Below are 27,601 nucleotides of genomic sequence, written 5' to 3'. Positions count from 1 at the left end.
CCAAAAGAAATGGGGATCTCCTCAAATGGACGCTCTCTCTGTACTTGGGCTGAATAAAAGACCGGTTACAGACAGCGAGTTATGCGCTAAAAACTTGAAGATACAATGGTTTATTAAGAGCGCAGTAGTTACTGTGAATAGCTGGGCTGATGAGGCCAGCCTGACCAAAACCTTCATTTCTGTCACGTACTAGAGGTGTTTTAAATCTGCAAACACAGAGCTTAACTTTTTGACAGTGAATAAAAGAATAAAAGACAGAAATCACAAGGGTGTTCAAATATCCTATCTTTTCCTTTTTATGTAAAAATTCTAAGTATGATTTCCTGATTTCCATTAAACATTAAAATTGCATGAATTATTTCACTTCTACAATTGGATTCTTATCAACAGATGTGACTTAAATAGAAAAAAAAAAAAAAAAAAAAGAATCTGCACTTCTGTTTGTTCAACCTAAGTTTACAGAATATGAATCACCCTGCCTGAACTGATGCACATCTGCTGGAATGTCACTGCAGGATGTGCTGGCCTTTACAGAACTGTAACTGTTTATAAGACCATGGAACACTTCAGTAGCAGTTTTTCTTCATGGCAGTTGAATTCTGTGTCCTCTCAATACTTCTATTTTCGGCTGTTTAGTAGTATTTCAGTAAGGAAAAAACATTTAAGCCACTTTATAATCAAGGCTGCACTGGAGAAGGCTGTTACATTCATTTATAGCAAACCAGGATCATTAATGAAGGAAGAAACACATTCACATAGGGATTATAATATCCAAGCAGCAGGAATACTAATGCTTACCTCTGCTTGCTTGCAAGGAGGTCAGGACTACACTTGGGATTATAAATCGCGTATTTTTGTAAAGTAGCATAATAGAAAATTAGTCATGCTTAGTGTCTTACTGTTTCTGTAAAAAAATATCTTCTCCAATGCCTGTGTATGCCCAGAATAATGCAAAGTCTACAGAAGGTAAAGAAGGCACTGTTTCCACTTAATAGAGTGTTGCAGGGCATTGTATCTTCATTAAGAGGTTGAATTATTATCACACTTATTAATTAATAGTTATTATTATTAATCATTGTTATGCTTTTATTAACATCAGCACTTTCCCTTTGGATGTCCATTATACTATATTTGTAAATCTACAAGTCCTTCAGCAAGCAACACATTTACCTCAAATCCTTTGTATGCTCCTGTACAGAATATGTACGGTGCTTACACAAAACCCCCAACAATGGAATAGTTTCCTTATTTGCAAGCATGTCTCGACAGAGCTGATGGAGGTCATCATTGTAAAAACTGTAAACATGCAGAGGCAACTCAGGCTCTGCATTTTTATCTCACTTCACTAAAGAAGACAACAAATACAGGGAATCTCCCTTTGATATTATGCCTCAATGCATTAGCATTACCCACTCAGTTATAGCACCTAGAGCAAACCCTCTGCCCTGTTCTGAAAGCAGCCACATGCTTTGTAAATCTGCTTCAAAGCATGGCACCCACTACCCTTGTGCAGAGTATAGAACAAAGATGATATTTGGATGGGGATAGGGACATTATTTCCAGTTTGAAAAATACTACTTATTTTTCTTTCCATCTCCAAAATAGTCCTTTCTGAAAGAGCTTTGTAAAAATTCACAAATTTTGGCATTGCTCTTTTCTGTTGGTGACACTAGATACTTCAATGGTTCCAATATCTTTTGATAGAACTTTTTTATATTTTTTCACATATAAAATATTTTACTATGTATTTTTTGATATAGTTTTATAACAGTGACAGAAAACACTGTATTGCATACAAACAAGGACCTCAAAGGCAACAGATTTCAAGGCTCTGAGAGACAATTTTATAGCACCTTTAGTAGGGACCTAAGGAATAGTGCCACTGTAAGAAAGCAAGCCTTAGAAAGATATTAATTTGGAAACATTTGGCAGTGAATTTCAAGTAAAAGTGAAAAAGTTACACATAGTTGCAATTTTTAAAAGAAAGATGTATATTTACATATGCAAAAAAACCCCAAAATTTCTTCAGTGTTTTAGGCAGTCTAGTCATTATGCAGGAGATTGATGAGTTTTGCATAAAGGCTGCCAATGGAACAGGTTTTCTCCTCTCCCACTCTGGGCTTTGTAACCATTGTCTCTGATGAATGGGGACTTTAAAGACGAATGAGCTTTTATCTGTTGCTTTAGAAACCCATCTAGTGTCTTAACTGTTTTCGTATTGTCAGTTCTCATGCACAGACTTCTACAATTAAGGCATTTTAGTTTAAAATAAGAAAATAATATACCTTAGGGCATTGTTTTTACTATAACTCTTCTGCTTTCCTCTGACTTCTAATAGATCCTTGCCTTAAATTTCAGTAGCTGAGCTGCCTGCAAAAGCTGATTAAGTGATATAGGGAAATAAGTCACACAGTTCACATTTTATCACTTTTTCTCTTTGTCTACAAACACCTTATAATTTCTTTGTTGATGGAATAATTAAAATAAAATTGCACAATAAGAACAAAAGATATACTGCTAAAAATGTCCCAGTGTAGACTCCAAGTATGTAATTCAGTATGCAGATACACATTATTCAGATATGCTTACTTCATTGGATTTGCTGGGTCGCCTAGTGCATTTCTGTTTTCTAAATTAATGAACAAAAATATATCTCTTCTGTGAATATGCAGGCTTTACAGTAAAAAATTGCTTTTTTGAGAATCAACAGATATGCACTTGAAATTGTCTTTGTGCTACAGGATTATCTGCCAGCATATTCATTTTGGGGAACAGCTATTGAAAATAAACAAAAGCATAGTGCAAACACAGATTAACGAAATTTATTCAGGAACATAAATTATTATGTCTTGTGGCATCATACGTTCCATTTCAGTAATGAGCTCGGTGCATTAGGACAGATACTTGCCACAAGTGTTGGCTTTAAGCATTGCTGAAGCTGGAAAGGATTAAAACATTTGTGGCAAAGGGGCAGTATATTCTTGACCGCTAAGTGGAGCTGGGCAAATTGCAAATATGTCCCCAGTATCTCCACAACCTCTTCAGGAGACTTTAGAGCTCTAAAATATTAATATTATATACTGTTGGGGTTTTTGGGTTTGGGTTTTTTTGTTTTGTTTTGTTTTTTTAAAGATAATCTCTTTGGGTTTCCCTTTCTACTTTTATCCTTGAGCAGCTCCATCACATGACACACTTTTTTTCCTGTCTGTAAAATCAATATGCCCTGCCTCTGAAGTGACAATAGATACAGCATCTATGTAGTAATTAAGGCATGCTGGAAGAAAAATGTACTGTATATGGGAAAAGAAGGACTCTATATACTGCCATCAGTTAAATCAATGGACGGTACATTGAATAGCATCATCACAATTTACAAGTTCAGTGTTTTTTTCCATAAGAATACCATTGCACACTTAACCTCCACGTAAAACCTGTAGTTTGAACTTTAGCTTGCATAGCCCTGCTCGAATTTGATCACCAACTCTCTCTGAGGAAGTTCCTGATTTCTGACAGCTGGTGGCAGGCAGTGAAGGAAAAATATCAAAACAACCCACCAAATTGCCTTGCTCTGGCCCAGTGCTTTTATGCCTCTGAGCCTAGAGCATCACCACTCTTCTAGTTGTTAGCAGTAGTGGTTGTTAGATGGAGTAATTTGTACTCCTTTGTGAGGAAGCTGTTCCATAGCTACTATCTGTATTGGAACTTGGATGTCTCTAGTACATATGCTGATGTTGTGTTAGCTTCATGTGTGGGGAGGGAGATTGGAAAATTAAATAAACATTCCTCTACACTGCTGTTTTACATCTCTTTCTTTCTAAATTAGCTTTCAAAGGCCTTAAAGCAGCTATCTTGTCATTGCCATGTAGTTGTAAAAGAATGTGTATGAACAGTCCTAGAACAAAGGAGATTGAACACTGTGCAAATTAACCCCTTCTTTCTGGAACCTCAACTAAGTATCAGAAGAACGTTAACCAGAGAAGGAAACAGAAGAGAAACTTCCTTGCTACCTGTGCGACTCTTAAGCAAGTTATTGCTTCCTCACAGGGCCTTTGGTGAGGAAACTAGATACACAGCTTATATTTCCTACGTCTAGTTGCATGCATAAAAGGAAGAGAAACCTCTTGGTTTCTACTAAGGTAGGGGAAAGCCACAGGAATCTCATTCTCAAGACAAATCTCATTCTCAGGGCTTTACTGACAGTGGAGCAAGTCCGAGCTCCTAAATGAGGTACCAGTTACACGCCCATAGACAAACAATATGAAACCCTGGCAACAACAGCCCTAAAACTCTCTTCGGATGTCACTATATTGACACCTTATTTAGGACGGTAAGCAAAGCAGAAAATATTTTCCATGACAGTATATTTTGAAACAGAGAAACTGGAGATGGAGGATTGGCAGGCACATCTTTGCCCTTATAACCTCACTAATTGAAAAGAGAATGCAGTTTAATGCTGATTGTTTTAAAATTATATTTTGTTTGCCTTACAAAACAAATATTTCAATATATATTATTCAGTGCAACATATCTGAGTACAAACCGAATGGATTTTCTCACGTGCCTTGCTCAAGCAAATGCTATATGCAAATAAGTACATATCTAATCACAGTCCTTCCAAACTGATATTTTCAACTGTTTACTCACTGTCTAGTCCATGCTTTTTCTTCTGCTTAATATTTATACAATATAGACATTTACTTTCACTTAAGAAAATAAATTTTCAAAGACTTCAGGAAACAGCCGAAAGATTTGTTTGGTATTCTTAAGAGAAAAAATGGGTAGAATACATTATTAGTATATCTTGAATTCTGACAGTTATTATGCAGAATGGTTTATTTAACATGTCAAACAGCAGTGTGGATGTCCATTAAATCAAGAAGATTTGGTGAGGGAAGTATCGTCTTTTAACAATTTTTTTTCTCTTGAGAAATACCCCAAGAATACCAATTAATCTAAAAGTAATTCCTGAAAATACATTTATATAGCATGCTTGCCAAGTATACTTCTTTATAGCTACTGATGTTCTCACAGGAAACACCTTGTTGCATTTTATCAGAAATGCCTATTTAACTTGTAGTGACAAATAAAAGCAATCCTTTTTCTCCCTCCTCAGCCCTTCCCCCTCCATGTACGTTCAAATGAACGCAGAAGGAAGAGCAAGCACCTAAAAGAGGTGAGTCTGCATTTAGTACCTGACTTACAGAGGTAAGACGTGTTTTGCTCTTTGACTTTCCCAAGATAAAAACCTGAATCTCGCAGAACTCTGTAGTGTATTTTATTCTGAGGTTGACTGACACAGCACATGTCTTTCATGTCAAAGAAGAGGGTGAACAAATACACTGCAGTCACTCTGTGGCAGCTGGGGCAAATGTTTTATTACTGTGAGTTAGTTTTAATCTCATTTGTGTATCATAGAACCATAGAATCCCTTAGATTGGAGAAGACCTTTAAAATCATCAAGTCCAACCGTTAACCCAGCACTGCCAAGTCCACCACAAGTCATCCTCAGCTTAAAAGAGCTAAGTATATAGATCTGATTCTGAGTTTTCCAAGACTTATTTGGTTTGTTTCTAAATTACCTGCCCCATATGCTAAAGAGAGTATTTTAATTGTAGCATTGAACTCTTCTTCTAGGTGGATTCTTTTAGTCTCCCTTGTGCTGTTGGCATCCTGCCATGCAGAGTAGATCACTGTCTTTCATTGCAGTATTCTGTGCCCTCTTTTGTAGTCACAATATCCATCCTATTATCCCATCATTTAATGAAGCCAACTTTATTCCAACCACATAAGACATTTGAGTCACCTGCAAACCAACCTTCAGAGTTCAAAAACTGGAAGGAATTAAAAAAAACCTAACAGTAAGCCTCTATCCATTAACTGTAAAAAAAGAAAGGAGGGGGGAAAAGAATAATCAAAGACGTCTATCTCTTAGCTTCTCATTTTGCAGTCCCCTGAAAAGATCTTGCATAATATTACTGTTGGCCCTTTTCCAACAGAAACCATTCTATTTTGAAATATACCTGGATAGATTCTGGACAGATTCTTCTCCTCTCTTACTCTTAGAAGAGACTAGATTACTCTGTACTGTACCTAAAGACTTTTACGTTACTGTAAGATTAAGAGAGTTGATTGGGTGGGGAAGGATGTATTAAAAACAACTCAATAGTTCTATACTTTCTAGCTTTCTGTTGTACATATATATCTATGAATGTATGATATATAGAAGTACACATATACATACCTAAATGCACAAAATTTGGTGTGTTTTTTTGTTATTGCAACCTAGAATGAAATGAATTCGAAAAAACATTTGCAGAACAGTTATAGATTTCCTATGATTTAAAATAAATAGGGAACATTGTTTTCAAAATGTTAACATGGTATGATCACTAAATGAATAAACCCCAAACAGCTCATATCAATGTGAGTATTTTCTTAGACCAGTTTTTAGTATTCTACCAGTTGTGAGTCTCTTATTCTAGTTGTAAAGACTTCAGGGTACTTTCACAGCTTGTATCAGAACAAATGAGTTTAAAACCTGCTAAAACCCCCACAATTATCAGAGCATCCAAAGATATATTAAAAGTTTTCAGAGACTAAATATTAAATAACTGAGTTGGGCTGAAATTGAAACTAAACTATTGAAGTGAAACATGGCTAACAGAAAACTGATAACTATTAACTATACTATTCAATAAAACTATTACTGCTATTCCTTCAGCTACCTAATAATAAAAACAGTCACGGTGGGTAATATAAGGTAAAATAATTTGTATAAACTGTTATAATGATGTCATAAAGAAATATTAATGGGATTAGGACAGAATATGTTGAATATTCTTCATCAGTAAGGAAATTTTCCCTAGTCATTAACCCTTCTCTCTCCCTCGAGTAAATAAGCCCAGTGAATGCTATTGGAAGATGATGGTCAGAACTGGGCCAGCACTCTTTCCAGGCTCTCTAGGCTGAGGGATGGTCTTTAAATGAGAGTATATAATGGGTGCCACTGATGTGGCACCCTGTTTCAGAAGCCATATCCCCTTTTTATAGGGCTGTCAGGAACTGATGCCCAATGGAGGCAGCACTGATTTCAGCAGAAGCTAGAAAGTCAGGACATGAGTGGACCAGTTAAATAAGCATTTAGCAACTTTCTCTACTGCTGTTTAAATAATAAGAATTTAAAAAAAGGTTTTCATTTCAGGCGTGCTTTGTTTTTATAATATTCATTACCTTTAACAGAAAGCTTTACTGAACAGTAACTCATACTGATAGTGTTGTTTTACTTTGATCCTTTCATTTCTTTCACTTTTTTTCCTATTAATTACACCACTTGATCATGAACTAACAAAAGGCAGAAAAGTACCCTGATTAAGTTCAAACAGCATTTAACAGTCCAACTGTCAGAACTGGTGATCTCAAAAGAGTATTAGCTGTTTTGTTTTCAGCCTTCTTAAGGAGAAAGGGTCTAGCAGGTATCAGAAAATGTTTGTTCTACAAAAAAAAAACCCCTCACAGTCATCAGACTTTCTTCTTAGAATTTTATAAAATATTCCTTTAGCAATGACTAAAACCTTCACAATCTCCATTAGAAAAAATACAACCGTTCCATAATTCATTCATTTTCATGTGCATTCTACAAAGAAGTTGTTCCCAAAACAACGTATAACGTGGTAGAAAATTAAAACAAAAGAAACCACAGAAAATACTCAGGACTCACCCTGAACATCAGTGTCACAACAAGCTGTGAGTTCACACTCAATTTTGTAGCGTAATTATGCATGCTGGCTTTTCCTTCAAACTAGCTTTCTGAATGTTGAGCAGCATCCATTTGAGACTTATACAGCACCCAGTTGAAGTTTTATGCCTGATGTTCCTGATGTAACAGAACTGTAAATCTCAAAAGACCTACTCAAAATTTGTAGACAGATCATCAACTCAATGAATCTCTTAAAATCCCATGTCCTTACTAAATCAAAATGTTTTTATTTAAGAATACTCAGATTAAAATTTTTAACTTGCACAATCATTCATCAACAGAGTAGCAGGAAACTAAAAGGTGAGGAAGGAAAAAAAATAGCAGTGTTTATCAGAAATAACTCTATATTGTCCACACCTAAAGTAGACAATTTCTGCTTAGCTTGTCACACTCAACTAACCATAACCAATGATGACCAATAATTATGAGCTCTGATCTCTTTGAATGAGTGATTCTATCTTTTACTAATATATTTTAGAGCTCCTTCTCTCATCTTTATGGATTATAAAAACAAATAAACATGCCACAAGCCACCTGGGGCTAGAGGAAGGGGCAATGATTTCATTAATTTAGTTGTTAAAGTTAGATGGGCCTTTTAAGTGTCTCCTCTTTATAAAACAAGTAGTTAAATTCCCTGTAGAGTCTATAGAAAAAAGTGCATTACTTTGAAGACTTTCAGAGACACCTCTAGTCTCCTCAGGTTTCATCAACGTAAAATTTTCAAAAGCTCATTCAGTGTCAAAATTAGGCAGTTAAAATGGAGTAGACTTGAAAAATCAGTATTGTCACAAGAACAACTTACTCTTTACAAAACATTTGGCCAGAGGAAGCTTTTCCTATTACCAAAGCCAGAAGATGATCTAGAAAAGCAGTCTATGTGTGTTTTTTTTTAAACAAGGGTTAACATTTGCTCAGTTCCTGTACATATAATATTTATGGATTAAAATATTTATAATATCCCAGTTTTATTTATGTGGGAACTTGAATTATGCTCTTTATCAATTTTATTCAAAAGATCATCCTACCCATTGGTACCCTTTCAGCTAAAGGCAGCATTCCATTGGACACTCACTGCTTCCCTAATGTTTTCTATTTTAAAGGGGATGGTTATGCTGATGGCCTTTGTAAGGTGCTCTGAGATCGAGCAGTGAATATGATGGTTACTGCTACTTAATTGCAGACCATACCAACATTCCACAAATGAGTTACTTGCACATATAAAAGAATAAATAAAACTATTAAAGATAATGCAAAGAACTTTGCTTTGGAAATGCTGCACGGCCACTGCCAGCACAGATTTGCCCTTTAAAATCTACTGCTGCGCAGAGCAGGAAAAGAAAGGGAAGAAAGAAGCATTATACCTCCCACCATGAAATGCTGCAGCTTGTCAGGCTCAATAAAATATTTCATTGCTCCTATCAGGGTGGGAAACTGCTTGTTTCTAAATGGAAAGAATGATCAATATTCTCAGATAAATGTACTTTCTACCTAATAATGAAACATGGTAATGTTTTTTTTAAAATCAAGTTGAATCAACCCTTATCTATCTGAATCTGAGAAATACAAAGAACAATCAAAATCTTAACCAGAATAAACATTACAAGCTTCATTTTCTGCCTTCAACTTTGAAGGGCTGCTTTATTTATATGCCAGATACCTACACTATGATTTGTCAATATAAATTTTCTGTTAAAGATCTCTTTAAATTACAGAAAGTACTATAAATGTGATACATATTATAAAAGTTATAGTGTCTCTATATATGATCAGAGATTAAAAAATGGAAAGATTTAGGGAGACAGCATCTTAGAGAATTACTCACAAACTGAACACATAATTACCACTTAACAAGTAAGAATAACATCACGGAAAAAAAACCCTAACCCCCCCAGATCCTTTGACCTCCTACCTAACTGAAATAGCCCAAATACCTCATTTGTTTGATAGCCTGAAACTTGAAAATGGATTGCCATTATTTTTTTGAAGTTTTCAATTAAATTTTAGACTTTTGACTAATAAGGCTTTTACAAAGCAAGAAACACTTTTCTTTCCAAAAAGTGCACATTATGATCATGAACACATCAATGTGAAGTGACCAAATAGGTTAGGGATAACATTTTCATGGACGTCCAAATTGTGTTAGTCTTACCTGCATTATATTAACGTCCTTCCTAAAACTGAGGTATAACCAACACTGAAAAGAAGTGTGGGTTTTGAGCAAACTATATTTGAAGGCAGTTGAAATGAGCTTTTGGACTGTGAATTTATTCCCACCTCAAGACAGCATACATGAAACTCTCCTTTGTCACTCCTGAGGCTTTATCATTCATCTTTGAATCTTATCTGGAATTTAAACCACTTTCTCTGATCTCCAGGATCTGTCTTCTGCTCAGGTGATAGATGCGGGGATTCTGTCTGTTAGATACTTCTATTAAGAGATTACATGTTTAACTAGCCTCCTGAAACATGTATTATTTGCTAGAAAAACAAGGTCACGCTTTTCAGTATGCTAATAATACTTAATTGGAAAAAAAAGTCTGAGTGTTAATACAAAACACGCCCTCCTATTCTTTGCAATTACTTTCAAATACTAATAAACTGGGGTTTTTTTCAGTTTGCTTCTTAAAAACCTGACTGAAATACCAATACTCAAATGTTAAAGGTAACATTATAGTCAGGCGCCTTGACTGCCTGCTGCTCCAAGGACTGAGTTTTCAGGCAGCTAAGTCCGGCCATACGCCTGAACCTGAAGGGTATTCAATAACTTGGTATTGTTTTCTCTCTGAGCATAAGGAGGTTGCACTAAGAAAAGGGAGTTTGTCACTGTTCAAAAGAGGATGATATATCCTTCCCTTGCTGTTGGTGTTTGTAACAAATACAATGCTCATCTCAGTGCAGAGCGTGTGATTAATGCAAACTAGGCTCCAGAGACAAAGCAAACAGGCTAATTGTGGCTTGTTTGCTTTTGAGGGGAAACAGTTAGGCTCAGCTCTGGAAACTGGATTTTGAAGAGATTTCCTCTCTCCTCCTCCTCACACATACCCACCTACGTGCATCACTCACTTCATTAGACCGAAGCACTAGACTCTCCTTATCTATTCAAATCCCACAGGAAGTGCTATGTGCTATTTTTCATTCATGAAATAAATACCCAGTATTGATACCTCAGTTCTCACCTACCACCTGGAAAATACCAGGATTCCTGGGTTGGGTAGTCTGCACAGAGATAAAAGCCTACCAGAATATTCCACTGTGCTAATGACCTCTCTATTGCTGAAAATGGGACTGCTGCCTCTGAATGCTTTCCATCACCTGGCAAATCCCTCTTCAAAGGTTTGCTGTCCCTGAAGGAAGTGTTGACACTGCTTGCAGGCTTGTGAGGATTGCTTTAAATGTACTCAGCAAAGGAAGATCGAGCTGACATAGGCATTAAACACCCTTTTACAATTCCCATATTTTGGGAAAGGTGATTTACTTGAGAGATATTTGCTGTGTTGAAGGTGTGCACTGCAAATCAGAGATCAAAGAATTCCTGCTCTTACACAAATCTCACATTAAACTGAGACGATACCGCCACAGAATCACTTAGTGTTATTTGTATGGAAGCCCACTGTTATAATAATTTTGAATATTGCTGTAGTCTAAGATGGAGTTAGCTATAACTGCAGAAAGACACATAAGAAATAGACACTCCTTCCCCATGCAGATTAGTGTTGTATTCACTTCAGTTCCAGCAGGTAATTAGAATCATAGAATCATTTAGGTTGGAAAAGATCTCTGAGATCATCAAGTCCACTGTTAACCCAGCACTGCCAAGTCCACCACCGAGCCATGTCCCTAAGCACCACATCTATGTGTTTTTTCAACACCTCCCGGGATGGTGACTCCACCACCTCCCTGGGCAGCCTGTTCCAATGCTTCACCACCCTTTCAGTGAAGAAATTTTTCCTAATATCCAACCTAAACCTCCCCTAGCATTACTTGAGGATGCTTCCTCTTGTCCTGTTGCTTGTTATCTGGGAGAAGAGCCCGACCCGCACCTGTCTGCAACCTCCTTTCAGGTAGTTGTAGAGAGCAGTACAGTTCCGAGTGTCATTGTCTCCAGGCTAAACCCCAGTCCCCTCAGCCACTGCTCATAAGACTTGTTCTCTAGACCCTTCATCAGCTCCGTTGCCTGTCTCTGGGCACAATCCAGCACTATCAGGACATAATGCAGAGAAAAGCAAATGCTGTTTTGTTTTTGTTGCAGAAAAAGGTGTGATGAGTCATATTTGCCTAGCTCAATAATTTCAGTAAAGTGAAGAATGGTTGTATATTCATGCTTCTGTATTTACACTCAAAGATAAGTCAGGAAATTATACAACCCAAACATTATGCATAGTCTCTTTACTGAAATGGTAAGTGCTGGGCCTTTAATTACATAGCTGGCATTTTGCAGACAGGCTGATTATATGTTATATACCATGCAGAGGTAATTAGTTATCAGCTATATTTGTGACTTTGCCAGAGAATGTTGTTATTAATCAGTATATAGCTCTTTTTCAGTACTAATCACAATTATGTTCTTAGTGCTTTTATGGAAGGAAACAAGTCAGCATTGAGGGCCTGCATCCCAGAATAGTTTTGGGTTGATGTTAGAGACATGAAAGAAATAGACTGTGGGAAGAAATTTTCAATATCAGTGTTGCACAAAACCTTGAAGTTTTATGGATATCATTAAAGAAATTATCTAAAAGCTCAAACATTTATTCACAGTTGAGCTGGCTGAAATTTTCCTTGTGCAGCACTGTTTTGCTGATTAGAAAAAGTCTGCTGGATTACAGACATTGCCCTAAAATAAAATTACTATTGCTAGAAATGGGACAACTGCTTCTTCAGACAAAAAAAAAAAAAAAAAAAAAAAAAAAAGCACTAAAAGATATGCCTTTTTGTGTTTGCCAAAATGTGGCACAAATGGTTTAGGTGTTTTCAAAATTGTATATCCCTTTCTTAAAGAAAAAAGGGGAAAAGAAAATCTGAATACTGAAGACAAGAAGTCCAAGAAGTCTAATATGCTTCCCTAAAATACATTATAGTAGACCCAAACCAGTTCATATGGAACTCACAAGAGCAGATATTTCCTCTTAACTTCCCTATAGCCTTTGGCAGGGTCAGGAGGTAATTTGGGATGAAACCTCTGTCCTTCACAGCAGAACTGAAACTACTTTTCAAAATGAAACTACCCATCCAGTAGTACTTTTTGATTTCTTCAGTACCAAAACAGAAATAAGGGATTATATATCTGCAGTTTTGTTCCTTGTCATTTTGCTGTGATTCTGCGGATGGCAAGTTCACAATTAAGAGCAGCAATGGCAGATGCCAAGTGATTCAGTTTCCCTCGGGTATATCAGCAGTACATTTTGCTTTCCTCAAAATTATATCGTAATTCTTCAGTAAAAAAATATTCTTTGGAAACAAAGCACAGACTGTTTATATGGCAGCATCAACCTCTCTCTCTACTTTCTGTACTCATTTTCTGTTTCTCCATATCTGTGGTCATCCTTTTCCTCTCTTGCCTCTTCACCTCATCCGCCTGCATCATCCACCATCCAGTAGTTTTTTGTCATTTTTATGTTTTCATAGCAAGAACTAAAGCTGTATCTATATTTCTTGTATGATTCAGAGATCCTCATATTCAACATATGCTGTTGCTTCACTGCTACTCCCAGCACTCTCAGCCAGACCCAGGAGCCAGCTTTACGCTTTTTGAAGTTACTTTTTGAGTTACTACTCCTCATGGGGTGGATTCAATTGAATTTGCATTTTTTCTTTTGTAAAGCACTCAACAATTCATAATTGACATCATTTTAGCATTTGCTGCTACATTCCACTGAGGGACTAGAAATCACTTGTGCCCTATTCAAATGTAGCGTGCTAAACCCAAAAATTAGTTTATAAAAGACATTAAGTGCATATAGGTAAGGGAAAAAAAAAAAAAAAGGCTATGAAGCGATCACGCACCAATAAGCATTCTTCAGATTACATATTAAAAAGTAATTATGATCAAACAGAGGTAAGGCAAATCAATAGCAAAAGTAACTCTGGCCAATAATTTTCCTGCATACCATAAAGTGAATATCTTTTAGACCGAAACACCCAAAAGAATTCCAGTTTAGCCTATCCATTGCTATGAAGACGATAAATCCCATAAATCATTAGAATTGTGGATGACTCCAAAAGGTAAGTGGAAACACACAAGGTCCAAACAGAACTTTTGTTATTCCTTATATGCTACAGCTATTAAAACTGGGAATGTTGCATGTATGAGATGTTTTAAGTTGTATGACCTTTTATCTTCCTCCTAAACAATGAAAAGGAGATCAGTTGGGTTTATGTAGGTACAGCATGACACATAGGTAGATTACACTCAGCAACCGAATAATATTTCGGATATTAATGGATTATACCCACTTACAGTACTATCTCAGAACTTACTCTATTTGCTCAAGGCTAGAGATTGCTCTGCTTGGTTTGTTATTAATATCCACTACAGCACCACCATGCCTGAATTACTTTATACCATTGCAGAGGAAATACACGGAGTCATGTTCTATCTGAAACCCAACTTCTATGCTCTGAACGAAAATTATGTGAGAAGGCTGAGGTTTTGGATAATTTTGTATAGAAAGCTTTCTGGAAATAAAGTTCACATATAAAATGCCTCCCTCTCCCTTTTACTCAGATAAGTAGCAGATTTAAGAGATATCAATGGGTGGCCACCAAAATCATTACTATAAAATAAGACTTTGGTTTTCTAGAAAAAAAAAAATTATCAGGTTTCCTTTTTATGAAAAAAAAATAATCCCAAGAATACATGAGAAATACATATTTTGATATGCATCCCTGCATTTCTTGTCCATCTGTACCTGGATGTTTGTAGAGATCTGTATCTCCTTTTCAGATTTCTTTTTTCTCTAATATTTACTCTTATTCTTAAAGTATGACAAAGAAGCTTCTGAATCGTAAGCTTTAAATATAATTTTTTTCATTTAACACTTTTTATTCCTCTAACATTTTAGCTCCACAAGAAAAGATTCTCAAGAGCCTGAAAGGGCCTGTATATCAAACGTTTCATGATGATGACTAAACATGTCTGAAGGAGGTAAAGACTTAGTGGGAGAAATCACATTTACACTATATCTGTCATACCAAAATCACAACTGAAAGCATAGCTAATTTATAATAGCTACTTCCCAGAGAAACGGAAATTCTCTGGGGCAGCCAACTATCAAAGCAAATCTATGAGAGCATCAGACAGTGTGGGGCTGTGTGTTCCCCTCAAGTGCACAGCAAGCATACACTCACCCATCCCTCGGTGCGCAGGAATTGTTAATTTTTATGTAGCATTCCCGTGGCTGATTAGATTAGAAGAAAAGCATCACTGACTGTACAAATTAATTATGTACTTTACATTTAGAGTACGACATATTGAAAAAAAACTACAGAAAAGCAACATTTGCATGTCTTTTGGCTACCAAAAAATACTTGTTTGTATTCTGATTTTCAAATTACGAGTATGAGGTTAAGACATCATTAATGCAAAATCATGCAGGTTTCATATTCTATCACTCTAGACCTAAACTTTGTTCCTAGTGAATAAAAATATATACAATACATCAATAGACTGTGTGGATAATTCATTGTAGTAAAGCTTTCATTTAGTGTACTGATATTTAAAATAACCATTTGTACTGAAATCTGGAAATTACAATAATAAATTCAATTAAAAAAATTTGAAAACCTATTCTATTGCAAAATATAACTGAAAAATATCTCGTGTGCCTTCAGCTCAGATACAGTCAGTGCAACTGACTACGCAGCACACATCTGTCCTACTAAACTACTATCTCAGTTTAAAACAATTATTGTGAGATACCCTTAAACTATAAGTACCTGAGTAATTTTGCTGCTAGCAGAGGTATCATGAAATAGGAAACTGATAAGACAGGATTTTTGAAGGCATGAAAATTCAGGGAGATACTTTTCATAGAAGTTCTATGAATAGCAGTCAGAGACACACACAATTTTTCATATCAAAGGTTAAACATAGCACTTCCACAACCTGGAACTTGGACATTTCTAGTAGAACCTAAATATAGTTAGTGTGCAAATTTCAGGAAATATTGAATTGTTGACCTTTTCTTTCAAATTTTCAAGCAAATATTACTTCCTGTAAAGCAACAGAATTTAGGAACTAAACCAAGAATAAGGTACTGGAGTCTACATAATTTTAAAGGATAAAGACGTTTTTGGTGGATGATTCTGAGATACCTTGGTCCATGTATAAAATCGAGAAAGGATTCACTGGCTTGCAGAAGGCTTTCAAATGCTGAAAAGATGGCTAGTCACCTAACATCAGGTCATGAGGAAAGGGGCACCTACTTAAAAGTTTTTCAACATTTCTGACAAAAAAGTTGAAGAGCATGTAAGAAATCAGAGGATTACTTGACTTTCTGAGCTTTTATGAAAAGCTGTGCAGTGAACAATTAAACTGGCTTTATTCTTTTCCTGAAAACTTCCAAGGAAGCAATTAAAGGCTTTGCATAAATCCCTGTTTTGTAAGATTCTACCAGCTCAAATGTGTTTCCTAAGTCCAAGCCGTTGCTATGTGTAACGGAACTGCAAGGTGGGTGGGAAGGCATTGTTGTGTTTTACTTAACCGGTGATTAATGTAGATTTATTTTTGGGCTGATTCTTCATGTCTAAATTCCAAGTCAAACCAAACCAAACCTGCTGAACGTGTATGAAAATTGCAACTGAAACACCAAATCAGAACAGCTTTTCTATGTAAGCACATGGATAGTTTAATGAAATCCACTGTAACTGCTTAAATACTTAAAAGATAAGCCCACAGGTAAATTGTCCAATTGAACGAGAAAGTGACAGTCAAGGAAGGGAAGAACAGTACTGCAAGGAATCCAAGGATGACCTTCAGAAAGGTCTCTTACAGCAGTTATCTGAAGGAAACTGGACATCTCCTGTTACCTTTGCATAAAAACTACTGTGGTCTTCTATTGCATATACACCGGAGTTAGATTAATAAAATAATTTTCTGTTTTAATTGTAGTACACTTAAGTGGGATCCCAATTCTTCTTCTATTTACTTTAGCTGAGCACTGGGTGATAAGTTACTGTAAGACTTTCATTAAATAAACCACATCCAGTTAAATATTCAGAACACAGACAATGAAGACTGAGTTTGAGATCAGGGTGTCTGAGCTGACCGTGGAGCACTACAGCAAACCCTTACTCAGGAGTGCATCCAAATCCAACGATGTCAGCAGAGATGCCTTGGTGAGACAGACCTTGAGGCCACTTATGCAAAGAACAAAAGTTGCCACGCAGGCTGTGTATCCAGTTACACAACAACAGTAAATTGCTCTGAACAAGTTTGAGTCCACAGGTTAATTGAAGTAAACAAATTGAATCGGAGAAGGCTGAATTTGTAATAAAACAATCATTGTAAAATTGGAAAATAACTTAGCAAGACCCTGAACTCTGACTAACTACTTGAAAAAATGCAGTAAAATTCTTCAGTGTCTCGAACACCATTAACTGTCCATTTGAAAGAGCACTAGTGTAGGGCTTGGAAGATCTGTACGCTACAAGCCTGCAGTTTTTTGTCCATTTTTGAGCAGGCATGAGTAAATTAGGAACAGGAACTTAACTGGCTGCTGTGAGGTTACTTTAAAACTTGGAAAGTATGCTATAATATGACAGTAGACCTTTTTGTAATAGATATGTGATAGTGATGGTTGGTTTTCTTTTAATTTAGTTGCTGACATAGGATTCTTATGACCTCAATATGCAAATACTACAAAAAAAAGTAGTAAAACCTAATAAAAATATTACAGTTATCAATAACAATACTAAAGCATGTCACAATTTTCCTGAAATCATGATTCCATAAAGTTACAATTTTTAACATTAAAGTTGCACTTAGAATCTTACAGTTTCATTGGAAAACGATTTCTGCTAATGAAAAAATTCAAGTAAGGATCCTGCTTTCACCTGCCTATGAAGCTTCTGTAGGGTTCATTTCCTGCTTACAAAGAACATGGAATTCTAAAGTAAGAAATGCTTTTAAGACACATAATTATTCATAAGGATTTCCAATTTCAGCCAGCACTAATAATACTACTAAAATATAAATGGATTCATAATTATTTGTAACATAGTCAGGGCCAAGATGCTGGTTAATGTTAAGTTTTGAAGTAATCCTGGCTCTGTCATGCTCTGGCAAAGCTCATGAATCCAAGAAAAGCTTAAAGACTTCATTTCTAATGGGTGGCACTGAATTAAAAAAGAAAAAAAAAAACCCAAAACCAACCTGCACAGTTATCCTGACCTTATTTAAAAGCTGATTATGTTCTTTTTACTGTTACAGAGCATATGTTTCTAAGGTAAGAAAATGAAGGTTTATATTCTCAGCCAGTGCAGTAGCAGTTGCATTGAGACGAAGAGGGCAGATTAGATTTCCATCAGCAGACACGCTGGCTTATAAACTTTGCCAATCCTTAAAGTAGCCCTCAGTAATTTTTTTACTTTCTGCAGCATATAAGCCCACTGATATTGTAATATTTCAATATGGCTAACAGATATCAATTGTCATGAAAGTCTGATGATTACAGAAAGTGTTTTTTAACTCTATCTCTTAAGATAGACAATATCTCAAAAAAGCAGAGCTCTTTGTTAAAAGCGAAATTGATCTTGCTTCAAAATCATATAAAACAAATATTTGGTTTACCCACTACAGTCATTCTTAATATATCTCAAGAGTTCTGTAAATAAAAAAAAAATCGGATTTGATGACCTAGGGAGGTGGTATAGTGGGAACTGACAAATCTATAGTATAGCTAAACGTCTCCTACAGTCTTAGGTGTGGAGGTTTTTTATATGGTCACTTTCACAGGACAAATTACTGATATCACTTTTATTAAACCATTAGCAACCACAATATTTTTTTTTTTAAATATTAGGCATTAATTAGAGAGTCACACATAACAAGACTGGAAGGCATTTTAAGAAGACACATAAAGTTCATCTCTCTCTGCCAAGGCTGCACCAAGTACATCCACTACAATCTGAATAATAACTATAAGAAAATAAAATTTAATGGGTAAAATATAAAAAAGGAAGATTAGTAGATAAGTTCTACTTTCATTTTAAGTCACATTTCAGTAGCAAATAATTTGATTTCTGTAAGCTTCAGTTCCAAATCTAATAACAAACTGGATTTAAAGACAACAACACAGTAGGAAGATATCCATTCAGTTTGCTAAGCACAGTAGACTGAATTCACTGGAATCTGACCATAATGTGATCTACCATTTTATTTCATTTGCCAGAATTTCCAGTTATTAATGTTACGCTCTTCTCAAACCAGCACCTGTTCTTGAGCTGTGCAAACGACTCCCTCTTGCCATTAATTCTGCTTTGGATATTGGCCAGAAAAGTTTTCCCTATAAGACCATCCTATTTCCTACTGTCTGCCAACCTCTATTCAATAAGAAGAAACTCTATTAACCTCAGAGAAATGCATGCCCTGAGGAATCTTTCGTACATAGTGGCCAGCCTGGCATACAACCAGCCACATGCCCTGTGGCCTAATGGACTTTAGTAATCATTTTTGAGCTTCGTGTAACTCCTATACGTCATATCTAGCATTCCCATAGCACAATGAAAGAAATCCTAAAATAAGGACTTTTTTTCTTGTCTGATTGGGTGCAAGAAAATAACTGCATTAGAAAATAAGGTATTTGGCTTTCAAATAAGAACCTTTCTTTACAATGTATATCCACTGTTGCATTGTGACAATACTGCAGTGAAGAGTTTGTGAACTAATTTGCATGCAAGCTGTGAGCTGCTTTTGTAGCCTTGAAACTCGTAATGTGTAATAGTTATTTTCACAATAGGTTTCAAAAATATGGATGGCTTAATTACAGCTTTAAATAATGAAATTACTTAATCATACTGACAGATAAAGCACCTGAAAGCCCTGATTATGTACTGTAGCTGCAGCATGTCTTTGTGCTGTCATACTGTAACTTCAATGTGTCTTAGTAAATTAGATCCATAGTTCATTCATGATGAAATAATTCTATTATAATCCACCTTTCTTGTTGCTAAATTGCATCAAGCAAACATGTCAGTTCAGTAACACTTGATGACTACAGTTAGGTAGTACCCTGTGCTTATTTTTTAACTGTATAACTAGAAAGCTGCTCAGTTTTGCATTTTTACATAAGCGTTCATCACATGTTTAAACATATGCATTTCTAGGCTTTGCTGTTGCCAAAAGACTATCCAGATGCGGAAAGTAAATCAATGGGAAAACGCCACCATACTTTCCTTCCTGAACTGCAGACATCCAGAAACTGCGACACCAAGGTTGGAATAAACAGTGCATGCACATAGATAAATTAATTTATATTTATTGATAACACACACTATTTATCTCCTAAACTGCATCTGGAAAGGATAAAGATGTCAGTCCTACATCAGTGAAATGCTTCAGACACTGCCTGAATGATCCCAAAGCCAACCTGCTCTTCTTGAAAAATAAACAACATAAGGGCCCTAGGAATGGCTCAAGTAACAGCTCTTGCTCTTCAGCAAAATTTTCAAAATTGTTTGTGCATGTTTTGTAAAAACTCTGGTAGCATAAGTGATAAATCCGAGACAATGTGAAATATAATATTAGAAGTAGCTGACAAATAGCAGTACAAATGTGACTATTCACCTTCACATGCATAGCTTGATTGGGAATTTCTGTTCTAGGCTTTATATTTCTAGAGTTCCCAGAGTACTGTATAAACAAGACAAGTTAATAGACACTTTAATCCATCTTATTTAGGCATATTAATAATTCTGTATCAAGATATTCTCTACATAAGAATTTAAATTGATTTGGGGGCCTTCCCACAGTATGCTTTAAGAGCGTAAACTCATTATTTCATGGCACTACGGCAAGTTTTAAATTCTTTTTCATTCTATATAGAATTTCTTTCTTGTGTGGTTTTTTTTTTTCCTTCCTCTTCAATTTGATCAAAAAATAGGTGGTTTAGTGTCTGAAGGGGCCTGTTGGTTGCAACAGTTTAACTTCTAGCTTCCCTAGGTAAGGAGCATAACTATGTATGTTAACAACAGTTTCTCATGTCAGAGTTGAAAGACAACACATAGCAGGTATCATTTTCAGAAGAGTTGCCCTGGTTCATCTAAAGTCTGGGAACTTTCATAGGCCAGCACAAACAGGTCTGAAAATCTTATACCATTGTAATAAAACTATCAGTCAGAAAAAAGAGAAAACTGCAAAATGCAGAATACAAATACACAGAAACACGTCCAAATAATTTCAAGTAAATGCAAATAGATAAATTACAAAATATTTTCTGCAGGCAGCTTGGTTGCTTCTTAACAGCCATAGCAGTTTTACAGAAGCACAGAGCAGTCACTGCATTTAACACTGGACTAGACTGCAGAATTCAGAAATGCACAAACCCAGGCCAGTTTATAGGGAGCACTTCAGAGCTGGCCCAAAGGAATTTTTGTATGTCATAAAGCAATTTCTTGCCAGCCACTGTGATTTGCTTGTCAGGATTTTGTTATTAGCAGTGATATTGCAGTTGCATTAAAAATATATATTAAACAAGCTTTCTTCAAATGGAATCTCAAAGCATATTTTCAGCGTTTATCAGCACTGTTGACTTATCCTTGTGCTACCAAAAGCTCTTTTGAAGCAAGATGCTGAGTAAAAATTTATCAGATAAACATTTAAAGATGGAAACTGTTAAATAAACTGTGCCAGAATAGACAGGGCTATAATGCAAGACGTGGGGTGCTAGGGATGCTGCAAAGACTTTTTAAGTCCTGGAATTATTTCATCTCTGTTGCAGGATTAGCATGACTCGTTTATCATTTGTCTCCTACTGGCTTTGTGGGAAAACACCCATCTTACTTCTTTCTGTAATGTTATTAAAGATGCATGCATAGAGCAGTGCAGGTCTGCATACCAATTTGTAAAATAAGTGATTAAGAGCATAAGAAATGATTTTGTGCTTCAAGTGAAAATGAACAACTAAACCCCATCATAAAAATAAAAGTTAATTTTCAATAGCGCATCATGTTATAAAGTATGGGACTGAGAAGCCTGAAGGTCTTTTAACTAGGTGAAATTCAGTGCACAGAGATGATGGAAGTTTGCATCATCCTGTCTCCTCTGTGCACCCTTAACCCTCTAGGACTGAGAAAACTATGTACTTTTCATAAACATTCACTCATTTTCTTTCTCTGAGTCTCTCAAGAAGGAGGCCACTTAGAGCTTTTATAATGTGAATGACTGTCTTCTCAAAACTAGATGCACACAACTAATAATTTTCTAGAAGTCCCACATATAAGAACATATGAGAACAACTTTCACTCATAAACATCGTAATTTAGTGGAAATAACTAATTTAACTAAGAAAAGCTCCAGACACCAAATCCCCTTCATTTTGCCCTTTGATCACACAACATACATTTCTTCAAAAGCCAGTTCCTGCTCTATCACGTTCTTGGACAGTAGCTTATTTTAAAAAGGAAATGGGAATGAAGGGCTTGACTGGACCAGACTGCTTTCTGCAGGTAGAAGACCCTATTGTGTGTGGTTGGTGAAGTGGTTAAATGCAAATGGAGGCCTTGCCTTGATCCTTCAGCACCTACATGCACATACAAAGACAGAACGCATCATCAGATTTACTTAAACCGCTTTCTCTAGCTCCTATTATGAAAGTAATTGTTTGGGGCTTTTCCACAGTGAAAAGCACTGCAGGCTTATTTTATATTATTCAAAGCAATTTATTCCATCTTAGAAAAGAAACAATAACTTTCTGCATGTTTATCTATTTTTTGCTGACTGACTCTCGATTATGCAGTGCATTCCCTGTTTTTTAACACGATCAATACCAATTTTGCCTGTGGGCTGGAATACTATTTTCAGGACAGTAACATAAGTATAAAAAAGAAAATAATTTCCCATTGTGAATAAAAGCAAGTATGCGGAAAAAAGTTCATCCCTGGCTAAGATCCCTTCTCCTACTCAAAAAAATGTTCCTATTCTGTTGATTTAGAGGAAGGAAAAATACCTCTTGGCTTGACTATCCTCAACATTAGTATGATAAATGTGATCTATATGATGAATAGAGTGCACAGTACACTGTGCATTGTCCTATTTAATGTTATGTTTTCTACAGTCACCAAAGGCTTGAATTCCTTGGTTCATTATTCAAACTATTATTTTGATTTGGTTTTGTGTGAACTCAGAAAACAACAGTTACAACGGATAGAAATTGTGGAAGACACTTCTCAGTGTATTAACCAGAAATCGGTAACACACAAGAATTGTCACTTTGTACAGCAGGAATTCTGAAGATCAAAAGAGGTTTTTCCTGCAGATGAAAATGACAGAAAGGGGCACTACTTCGAACCTTTATGACAGAGTTGCTGAGAGGTCCCTGAAGTGCTTTTGAAAATATCTTTAACGCTGAAAGAAAAAGAAGTCAGAAGATTTGATTTTTTTTTTTTTTTTTAAACACCTCTAGGGTGAAATTCTGCCCTTGTTAAAATCAATGAACATTTTCCCATTGATATCAACAAAACTCCATTTCTAATACACATGACCTCATTATAAAGAGATCTCTTTTGCAGTCCTGGTATACTTGCATCAAGGAATTTGACAAGGCTGGACAGGGCACCAGTGGCTGAAAGAGAATGTGATCAGAGTTAAGAAGTTCACCAACTCCCAAGCCTCCAAGGGTGCTTTTGTGCTGTGTGGAGCTCAGAAAGCTCCAGCCCCTACCAGGCCTATCCCACAAGCAGTTATTTCCTGTGTGCAAGAGGAGGCTGTACAATTTGATCATTTTCTTAAAACCAGTCACACATCCATAAAATGAGCATAGGCATATGAGCATCCCAACAGAAGTGAATCCTAAAATAAATCAACAGCTTTCTAAGAAAAATAAAGAAACAATTTTTATATTTCATGCTATTCTTAGATGGCCAAAATTTATATTTGGCTGCTTAAATCATTCACTTAGAATCACACCTATGTTTCTACCCATTTGAGACAATTAGACGATGATTTAGGTGTCTTTTACTGACTGGTGACAAAGCATTTTGTAGTAGATCCTGAGGTTTAAAGAGTGTCTTATAGTTAAGTATGAGAAAAGAAATTACAAAAAAGTTGACAAACACATCATGATACTCAATTTAAACCTTTGCATGGGAAACTCGGAAAAAAAGGTCATGATTCCGAATCAAAGGAAACACCTGCACTTCCATGGAAATGGGAATAAGTAAATGGAAGGAACCACCTCTAGCCTGGAATCTTTGCAGTTGTTTGGGAAAATCATGCAGTTTTATTGCCCATTATGCATTAGAGACTTGACACTGGTTTTCTTTAACATGGCTCTTTCCATACCTTTTCTTCCAGATTACTAATGGATTCTCTCACAAGTAAGATAGTCAATTTCCAAAAGGATCAAAGTGGAGGAAAAAATGAAACCATATAAATTTCTTCCTGTGTTTCTTATAAGTAACAAGGATACCTTCACTTTAAAGTCTGCTACCTCTGATTAGTAGCACTTTTGCAGAAGTACTCATGTTGGCAGTTAAAGGCACATATGCTCAGGGTTCCAGCACTCGTGGGTCATGTCAGCACAATAAGTAAAATTTAGCCTAACAAATTCCACTAAGGTTAATGTAACAAGTAGGGTTAAAGACATTGAAAGCCACACTGAAAATAAATCCTTAGGTCTATGAACTTAAAGACACAATCTTCCCAGAGCTAACTTGGCAGCCACTACTACGTGGAGGTTTCAGACACTTGCTGCACATGAATGGCTCGGGTGTAGCTATATAAATGTTACAGGTCTCCTTGTAGTCAGTCAAGATTGGAGCCCACAACTAAGATGTGTGCCACACCTACCAGTCGCAGAAACGAGATCTAGAGAATGAAATTAAGTTTGGAATGACAATAAGCTCACATTCTTGGTCAGTGCCTTGAAAGAATGAGTACTCTTGTGGGCCAGGTAAAGCCCAAAGGAGCTGGTTTAATAAATTTTACTACTCGGCACTAAGAATGATAAATGGTTTTACCAGTTTATGTTTCACCCTATTCCGAGGTCACCGGATTCCTCTCAAGAAAAACAAGCTATGGATTGTTGTTGCAATCATAAGCAAGCTCAGCAACAAAGTACTCTACCACATTTTACAAGGGCTGTGCTTGGTACCGACCCTGAACTGTCTTTCAGAGTCATATATGCAATATGATCTAAGCATCCCATATCACAGTGGGGTGCAGATGGTGAGAAACTGTACAACAGTTAGGTACGGCTTAATTCCCTTGCTTTTCTTCAAAAACCAAGAAATTTGAGGATATGCTGCTACAGAATGAACAGTTTTGAAGGTTAGATTTCCAGAGGTATTGCAGTATCTAAACTTACAAATAAACAACCTGTAGGATTTCCAGAAATGTTTAGAGAAATCAATTTACTTTTGGAAATCTAGCCCTAACTTCTCTTCATATTGAGAACCAGAGGAGTTTGTAGTGCAATGCTAAATTGATTTTGATTTGGTTTTAAAATACCCAGCGCTTTGTAAGTTAGACCACTCTAGGTAAACAGTTAGAAGCTGGCATAATTTTACTACTTTGAAGTGAAAATTTCTGACGGTCTTGTCTTCAAAATCATGCAAATTCCTTACCAGCCCATTATTCACATATGTTTTATTTTCAGTTTCTTTTAATTTACTCTACCATACAGGCCAGATGGAGCACTGAAGAAGAGGTAAAGAAGAAACCTTTACCAGGTCCCTTCATGACAAACTTAGAACAGTATCACCATGACAATATAAATTAATCATAATGGAAGTCTGGTCACACAATCCATAACAAACTTCATATATACTTTAAAATTACGTTCTTTTTCAGCTAGAAAGAGCAGTTGAAAATATACTGTCGAAATCAACTGACAGTAGCTGAATGAAAGGAAATTAATGATGTGACTTAAAATCCCTTTTCTATCTCTAGTTGCCACCATGTAGGAGTTTTCACTAGTATCTGGGAAGGTTCTCCCCTCAGTGCCCAAATGCAGCTCAATTTTTTTGCAGTGCTACAATCTGGGAGCATATTTTAGTTTACACAAACGATTACTGGCAGACAAATATACAGTTTAAAACCAAACAGTAGAAATGAAAAGAGTTAACATATTAAGCACTACTTTGGACTGCCTTTAGTATATGCTCTTGCTGAGATGGCTTCAACAAAATATCTTCTCTCCACGAACAACTCAGAGTACAATTGACAGAATCTCAAAACACCTCCAAGGACTTATTCAGTCGTCCCTAGTTGAAATATTTAGGTTCCTCTAGGATTTACATCACAAGCAATGAGTTCCTGTCAATGGATATTTGGGATTCTACTTAAGTGTCAGCTGAAGACGTGAGAAGTTGTTTGCTAGTGCAGCTTTCCTAGGTTTATTAACTTCAGACAGAATCTGTAGACTTGCCCAAGGTATTCTTTATCCCTTATTAGAGAAAAAGTAGCACTTGTACTTAACTAGTTAGATACACACACTATTAGCATGTTGGTTGAAACAATGCACTCCCAAATTCATACACCTTTCCCAAAATCAACAGACTATCCAGAAGTAGATCTCCGAGGTGAGCAGTGCTTCCTGTAAGGAAATAATACTGTCAAAAGAGAAATATAAAGACTATATGTTGCTCATCAATAACATGGATGCTAATCAAGTTCCCATGCTAATCACACACAAAAATTTGCCTGATGTGAAAAAACAATAGTCCAGTATACACTTACTTTTTGTAAAAGAAAAAAATAATGCAGTCTTGTACTTTCTAGTTTATGTCATTTTTCCTGTCTATTTTTTTAAAAGTATGGAAATGATGTGGAGAAAGTAGAGTAAGAATAAAGTAACTGTACAGAGCAATAAAGATGAAAAAGTTCTTTCACATAATCAAATACATCTCCTGTGGATGGAAAACTATCTTTGACAGTAACTTTTCCAGTATTTTGTCATGGCTAAGTTACAAGAGTTACACACACATTTCATTTATTGAGAGGACATTGGTCCTTTCTCTTTGTAAATGTATAGCAGAGAAGTTGATTGCATTTAACTTTCAAAGTCAAAATACTTAACCTAAACTTTGTATTATCATTAATTTAGATGCTTAGTATATAGTTTAGAAATACAAATCCATCTTCAGCACTCAGAACAGCATGATCCAAGGTGATATCAGTTACTCAACTTGTAATCTTCAATATGATTTAATGTAAATTTACCCCTTTATAAACACTGTAAGATGTCTATCAAGCACAGCAGATACTGATTCCAAAGAGGTTAATGGAAAAGAAAGCAAGTGCTATGACCATCACAAGGTGTCTTACTACATTCATCTGATAATCATGACAAATATCATCTTTTTATATGCCTTTTGAAGGTGAATTAGGAAAGTAACCATTCCTGTATCTACATCTTCAATATCATAGTTCGGACTGAAAGACATGAAGAAACCGGTTTAGAGAAAATACTACTTTGCTGGTCTGTCTAGCTTCAATCCAAATGATCCTTATCCTGCTCAGAATTAATAAATCTATGAAAGGTAACTCTTATCTGTTTAATAATAATTTCCTTGCAAAATACTCTTCATAATAAGGAGAAATTACATACAGCACAGCAGATGAAAGTAAAAGTCTGCAGATTAGATTTACAGTATATTACAAATGGCTTTCTGTGTGTCAGCATACTCTTT

The 27,601-nt window shown here is 35.9% G+C and overlaps 1 protein-coding gene across 1 annotated transcript in view; it reads right to left on the bottom strand.

The window, feature by feature from the left end:
* CLSTN2 (calsyntenin 2) overlaps positions 1-27,601 on the bottom strand; it is a 389,948-nt gene that overhangs the window by 40,470 nt on the left and 321,877 nt on the right. The gene's annotated exons all lie outside the window — the stretch shown is intronic.

Source organism: Falco cherrug, chromosome 11 (genome assembly GCF_023634085.1).
Source record: "Falco cherrug isolate bFalChe1 chromosome 11, bFalChe1.pri, whole genome shotgun sequence".
NCBI classification, from domain to species: Eukaryota; Metazoa; Chordata; class Aves; order Falconiformes; family Falconidae; genus Falco; species Falco cherrug.
This window is presented reverse-complemented; position numbering and strand designations above follow the sequence as displayed.